Source organism: Labrus mixtus, unplaced genomic scaffold (assembly GCF_963584025.1).
Source record: "Labrus mixtus unplaced genomic scaffold, fLabMix1.1 SCAFFOLD_135, whole genome shotgun sequence".
NCBI classification, from domain to species: domain Eukaryota; kingdom Metazoa; phylum Chordata; class Actinopteri; order Labriformes; family Labridae; genus Labrus; species Labrus mixtus.
Window position 1 is genome coordinate 75,001 of NW_026870363.1, and position 7,500 is coordinate 82,500.

The following is a 7,500-nucleotide window of genomic DNA, read 5'->3' on the forward strand; positions in this document are numbered from 1 at the left end:
TTGGGTTTTTTTTCTCAAAGCGGTGAGACGGGCAGAGACTGGCAGACGAACCTATTGTTCCGGACAAATCATGATTTTATTCTGTGAAGTGGAGCCCGACGTGCTGCGGATTTAACTCTGGAACAACATTGATGTGAGTGAAAGCAGCTTTTCTTCAGAGAGAGGCAGAAAGAGGAGAACACACTGACAGAACGAGCTGGAGGTTATTACCAGGTAACTAACATGAACATACCATCACACTTAAAAACAAACTCTACACACATTACAGTCTAATAAACGATCTTTGTATTAGCTTTAAGGCTAACAGGCTGCTGTGATAGAAGTTAAACATAGAAAGAGGAGAACACTGATATCACCGTACGACCAGGTAACTAACGTGTACATACCATCACACACAAACACACACAAACACACACATTTACACAAACTGAAAACCCCAGGTGTAAACACATCACAGTAAAATAAACGATCTTTGTGTTAGCGTCAATGCTAACAGGCTGCTGAGCCTCGTTTCAACTTGTTTTTATGTCTCAGTAGATAAACACAGTCTGCATTAAAACACATGAAACACATTTATATTTAGTGTAATATTATAAATATATGAATGATCTGTTTCACATTAAACGTTTTCTTTAAACCTGGTTAAACTCCATGACAGCAAGTTTGTCAGTGGTTAGCTTGAAGGCTAACTGCAGCTAGCTGATGTCCAAAGGTGTGCAGGTTGTTTTATGACGTCATTAAAAGTTTATATTGTTAAATTACCTGCAGATAAACACGTATGTTATTGTCTTAATTATGTCAGATTTAAAATCAGTTCAACACCTGCTTCCTGACATGATGTTTACAAAACCTCCTGAAACAAACAAATACATCATCTGCTCATTAATTTCCCATGAACCTTTTCTTTATTCATTCTTTTAAATTGAAGAATATTTGAGCAGCATTTTAAGTCCTTATCTAGAGCAGTGGTTCCCAAAGTGGGGGTCGGGACCCTCAGGGTGGTCACGAGTTACCAAGAAAGAGGAGCCCATAGAGCCTGATCAGTTATAGCTGCTTTCACACCTGCAGAAACCTCCTGAAGAGATCTGATGGATCAAACACTGAGGAGCAGACTCTGATGGATCAAACATTGAGGACTCTGATGGATCAAACATTGAGGACTCTGATGGATCAAACACTGAGGAGTAGACTCTGATGGATCAAACACTGAGGAGTAGACTCTGATGGATCAAACACTGAGGAGCAGACTCTGATGGATCAAACACTGAGGAGTAGACTCTGATGGATCAAACACTGAGGAGTAGACTCTGATGGATCAAACACTGAGGAGTAGACTCTGATGGATCAAACATTGAGGAGTAGACTCTGATGGATCAAACATTGAGGACTCTGATGGATCAAACACTGAGGAGTAGACTCTGATGGATCAAACATTGAGGAGTAGACTCTGATGGATCAAACATTGAGGACTCTGATGGATCAAACACTGAGGAGTAGACTCTGATGGATCATACACTGAGGAGTAGACTCTGATGGATCAAACACTGAGGAGTAGACTCTGATGGATCAAACATTGAGGAGTAGACTCTGATGGATCAAACACTGAGGAGCAGACTCTGATGGATCAAACACTGAGGAATAGACTCTGACGGATCAAACATTGAGGAGCAGACTCTGATGGATCAAACACTGAGGAGTAGACTCTGATGGATCAAACATTGAGGAGTAGACTCTGATGGATCAAACATTGAGGAGTAGACTCTGATGGATCAAACACTGAGGAGTAGACTCTGATGGATCAAACACTGAGAAGTAGACTCTGATGGATCAAACATTGAGGAGTAGACTCTGATGGATCAAACATTGAGGACTGATGGATCAAAAACTGAGGAGTAGACTCTGATGGATCAAACACTGAGGAGCAGACTCTGATGGATCAAACACTGAGGAGTAGACTCTGATGGATCAAACATTGAGGACTCTGATGGATCAAACATTGAGGACTCTGATGGATCAAACATTGAGGACTCTGATGGATCAAACGTTGAGGACTCCGATGGATCAAACATTGAGGACTCTGATGGATCAAACATTGAGGAGTAGACTCTGATGGATCAAACACTGAGGAGTAGACTCTGATGGATCAAACACTGAGGAGCAGACTCTGATGGATCAAACATTGAGGAGTAGACTCTGATGGATCAAACACTGAGGAGTAGACTCTGATGGATCAAACACTGAGGAGTAGACTCTGATGGATCAAACATTGAGGAGTAGACTCTGATGGATCAAACATTGAGAACTCTGATGGATCAAACATTGAGGACTCTGATGGATCAAACACTGAGGAGTAGACTCTGATGGATCAAACATTGAGGACTCTGATGGATCAAACATTGAGGAGTAGACTCTGATGGATCAAACATTGAGGACTCTGATGGATCAAACACTGAGGAGTAGACTCTGATGGATCAAACATTGAGGAGTAGACTCTGATGGATCAAACATTGAGGACTCTGATGGATCAAACACTGAGGAGTAGACTGATGGATCAAACACTGAGGAGTAGACTCTGATGGATCAAACATTGAGGAGTAGACTCTGATGGATCAAACACTGAGGAGCAGACTCTGATGGATCAAACACTGAGGAGTAGACTCTGATGGATCAAACACTGAGGAGTAGACTCTGATGGATCAAACATTGAGGACTCTGATGGATCAAACATTGAGGACTCCGATGGATCAAACACTGAGGAGTAGACTGATGGATCAAACATTGAGGAGTAGACTCTGATGGATCAAACATTGAGGACTCTGATGGATCAAACATTGAGGAGCAGACTCTGATGGATCAAACATTGAGGAGTAGACTCTGATGGATCAAACACTGAGGAGTAGACTCTGATGGATCAAACACTGAGGAGTAGACTCTGATGGATCAAACATTGAGGAGTAGACTCTGATGGATCAAACATTGAAAACTCTGATGGATCAAACATTGAGGACTCTGATGGATCAAACACTGAGGAGTAGACTCTGATGGATCAAACATTGAGGACTCTGATGGATCAAACATTGAGGAGTAGACTCTGATGGATCAAACATTGAGGACTCTGATGGATCAAACACTGAGGAGTAGACTCTGATGGATCAAACATTGAGGAGTAGACTCTGATGGATCAAACATTGAGGACTCTGATGGATCAAACACTGAGGAGTAGACTCTGATGGATCAAACACTGAGGAGTAGACTCTGATGGATCAAACATTGAGGAGTAGACTCTGATGGATCAAACACTGAGGAGCAGACTCTGATGGATCAAACACTGAGGAGTAGACTCTGATGGATCAAACACTGAGGAGTAGACTCTGATGGATCAAACATTGAGGACTCTGATGGATCAAACATTGAGGACTCCGATGGATCAAACACTGAGGAGTAGACTGATGGATCAAACATTGAGGAGTAGACTCTGATGGATCAAACATTGAGGACTCTGATGGATCAAACATTGAGGACTCTGATGGATCAAACACTGAGGAGTAGACTCTGATGGATCAAACACTGAGGAGTAGACTCTGATGGATCAAACATTGAGGACTCTGACGGATCAAACATTGAGGAGCAGACTCTGATGGATCAAACATTGAGGACTCTGATGGATCAAACACTGAGGAGTAGACTCTGATGGATCAAACATTGAGGAGTAGACTGATGGATCAAACATTGAGGACTCTGATGGATCAAACATTGAGGAGCAGACTCTGATGGATCAAACATTGAGGACTCTGATGGATCAAACACTGAGGAGTAGACTCTGATGGATCAAACATTGAGGAGTAGACTGATGGATCAAACATTGAGGACTCTGATGGATCAAACACTGAGGAGTAGACTCTGATGGATCAAACACTGAGGAGCAGACTCTGATGGATCAAACATTGAGGAGTAGACTGATGGATCAAACATTGAGGACTCTGATGGATCAAACACTGAGGAGCAGACTCTGATGGATCAAACATTGAGGAGTAGACTGATGGATCAAACATTGAGGACTCTGATGGATCAAACACTGAGGAGTAAACTCTGATGGATCAAACACTGAGGAGTAGACTCTGATGGATCAAACATTGAGGAGTAAACTCTGATGGATCAAACACTGAGGAGTAGACTCTGATGGATCAAACACTGAGGAGTAGACTCTGATGGATCAAACATTGAGGACTCTGATGGATCAAACACTGAGGAGTAGACTCTGATGGATCAAACACTGAGGAGTAGACTCTGATGGATCAAACACTGAGGAGTAGACTCTGATGGATCAAACACTGAGGAGTAGACTCTGATGGATCAAACACTGAGGAGTAAACTCTGATGGATCAAACACTGAGGAGTAGACTCTGATGGATCAAACATTGAGGACTCTGATGGATCAAACACTGAGGAGTAGACTCTGATGGATCAAACACTGAGGAGTAGACTCTGATGGATCAAACATTGAGGACTCTGACGGATCAAACATTGAGGAGCAGACTCTGATGGATCAAACATTGAGGACTCTGATGGATCAAACACTGAGGAGTAGACTCTGATGGATCAAACATTGAGGAGTAGACTCTGATGGATCAAACATTGAGGACTCTGATGGATCAAACATTGAGGACTCTGATGGATCAAACATTGAGGAGCAGACTCTGATGGATCAAACATTGAGGACTCTGATGGATCAAACATTGAGGACTCTGATGGATCAAACATTGAGGACTCTGATGGATCAAACACTGAGGAGTAGACTCTGATGGATCAAACATTGAGGAGTAGACTCTGATGGATCAAACATTGAGGAGTAGACTCTGATGGATCAAACATTGAGGAGTAGACTCTGATGGATCAAACATTGAGGACTCTGATGGATCAAACATTGAGGAGCAGACTCTGATGGATCAAACATTGAGGAGTAGACTCTGATGGATCAAACACTGAGGAGTAGACTCTGATGGATCAAACACTGAGGAGTAGACTCTGATGGATCAAACATTGAGGAGTAGACTCTGATGGATCAAACATTGAAAACTCTGATGGATCAAACATTGAGGACTCTGATGGATCAAACACTGAGGAGTAGACTCTGATGGATCAAACATTGAGGACTCTGATGGATCAAACATTGAGGAGTAGACTCTGATGGATCAAACATTGAGGACTCTGATGGATCAAACACTGAGGAGTAGACTCTGATGGATCAAACATTGAGGAGTAGACTCTGATGGATCAAACATTGAGGACTCTGATGGATCAAACACTGAGGAGTAGACTCTGATGGATCAAACACTGAGGAGTAGACTCTGATGGATCAAACATTGAGGAGTAGACTCTGATGGATCAAACACTGAGGAGCAGACTCTGATGGATCAAACACTGAGGAGTAGACTCTGATGGATCAAACACTGAGGAGTAGACTCTGATGGATCAAACATTGAGGACTCTGATGGATCAAACATTGAGGACTCCGATGGATCAAACACTGAGGAGTAGACTGATGGATCAAACATTGAGGAGTAGACTCTGATGGATCAAACATTGAGGACTCTGATGGATCAAACATTGAGGACTCTGATGGATCAAACACTGAGGAGTAGACTCTGATGGATCAAACACTGAGGAGTAGACTCTGATGGATCAAACATTGAGGACTCTGACGGATCAAACATTGAGGAGCAGACTCTGATGGATCAAACATTGAGGACTCTGATGGATCAAACACTGAGGAGTAGACTCTGATGGATCAAACATTGAGGAGTAGACTGATGGATCAAACATTGAGGACTCTGATGGATCAAACATTGAGGAGCAGACTCTGATGGATCAAACATTGAGGACTCTGATGGATCAAACACTGAGGAGTAGACTCTGATGGATCAAACATTGAGGAGTAGACTGATGGATCAAACATTGAGGACTCTGATGGATCAAACACTGAGGAGTAGACTCTGATGGATCAAACACTGAGGAGCAGACTCTGATGGATCAAACATTGAGGAGTAGACTGATGGATCAAACATTGAGGACTCTGATGGATCAAACACTGAGGAGCAGACTCTGATGGATCAAACATTGAGGAGTAGACTGATGGATCAAACATTGAGGACTCTGATGGATCAAACACTGAGGAGTAAACTCTGATGGATCAAACACTGAGGAGTAGACTCTGATGGATCAAACATTGAGGAGTAAACTCTGATGGATCAAACACTGAGGAGTAGACTCTGATGGATCAAACACTGAGGAGTAGACTCTGATGGATCAAACATTGAGGACTCTGATGGATCAAACACTGAGGAGTAGACTCTGATGGATCAAACACTGAGGAGTAGACTGATGGATCAAACACTGAGGAGTAGACTCTGATGGATCAAACACTGAGGAGTAGACTCTGATGGATCAAACACTGAGGAGTAAACTCTGATGGATCAAACACTGAGGAGTAGACTCTGATGGATCAAACATTGAGGACTCTGATGGATCAAACACTGAGGAGTAGACTCTGATGGATCAAACACTGAGGAGTAGACTCTGATGGATCAAACATTGAGGACTCTGACGGATCAAACATTGAGGAGCAGACTCTGATGGATCAAACATTGAGGACTCTGATGGATCAAACACTGAGGAGTAGACTCTGATGGATCAAACATTGAGGAGTAGACTCTGATGGATCAAACATTGAGGACTCTGATGGATCAAACATTGAGGACTCTGATGGATCAAACATTGAGGAGCAGACTCTGATGGATCAAACATTGAGGACTCTGATGGATCAAACATTGAGGACTCTGATGGATCAAACATTGAGGACTCTGATGGATCAAACACTGAGGAGTAGACTCTGATGGATCAAACATTGAGGAGTAGACTCTGATGGATCAAACATTGAGGAGTAGACTCTGATGGATCAAACATTGAGGAGTAGACTCTGATGGATCAAACACTGAGGAGTAGACTGATGGATCAAACATTGAGGACTCTGATGGATCAAACACTGAGGAGTAGACTCTGATGGATCAAACACTGAGGAGTAGACTCTGATGGATCAAACATTGAGGACTCTGATGGATCAAACACTGAGGAGTAGACTCTGATGGATCAAACATTGAGGAGTAGACTGATGGATCAAACATTGAGGACTCTGATGGATCAAACATTGAGGAGCAGACTCTGATGGATCAAACATTGAGGAGTAGACTCTGATGGATCAAACACTGAGGAGTAGACTCTTATGGATCAAACATTGAGGACTCTGACGGATCAAACATTGAGGAGCAGACTCTGATGGATCAAACATTGAGGACTCTGATGGATCAAACACTGAGGAGTAGACTCTGATGGATCAAACATTGAGGAGTAGACTGATGGATCAAACATTGAGGACTCTGATGGATCAAACATTGAGGAGCAGACTCTGATGGATCAAACATTGAGGACTCTGATGGATCAAAC

At 42.7% G+C, this 7,500-nt stretch overlaps 1 long non-coding RNA gene across 1 annotated transcript in view; it reads left to right on the forward strand.

Moving 5' to 3' along the window:
- The window catches only part of LOC132971448 (uncharacterized), a 17,236-nt gene that overhangs the window by 30 nt on the left and 9,706 nt on the right, over positions 1-7,500 (forward strand). Inside the window, exon 1 of the long non-coding RNA XR_009672651.1 lies at positions 1-213. This exon is cut by the window's left edge and continues 30 nt beyond it. This is a non-coding gene — a long non-coding RNA (uncharacterized LOC132971448). The remainder of the gene's footprint in view (positions 214-7,500) is intronic.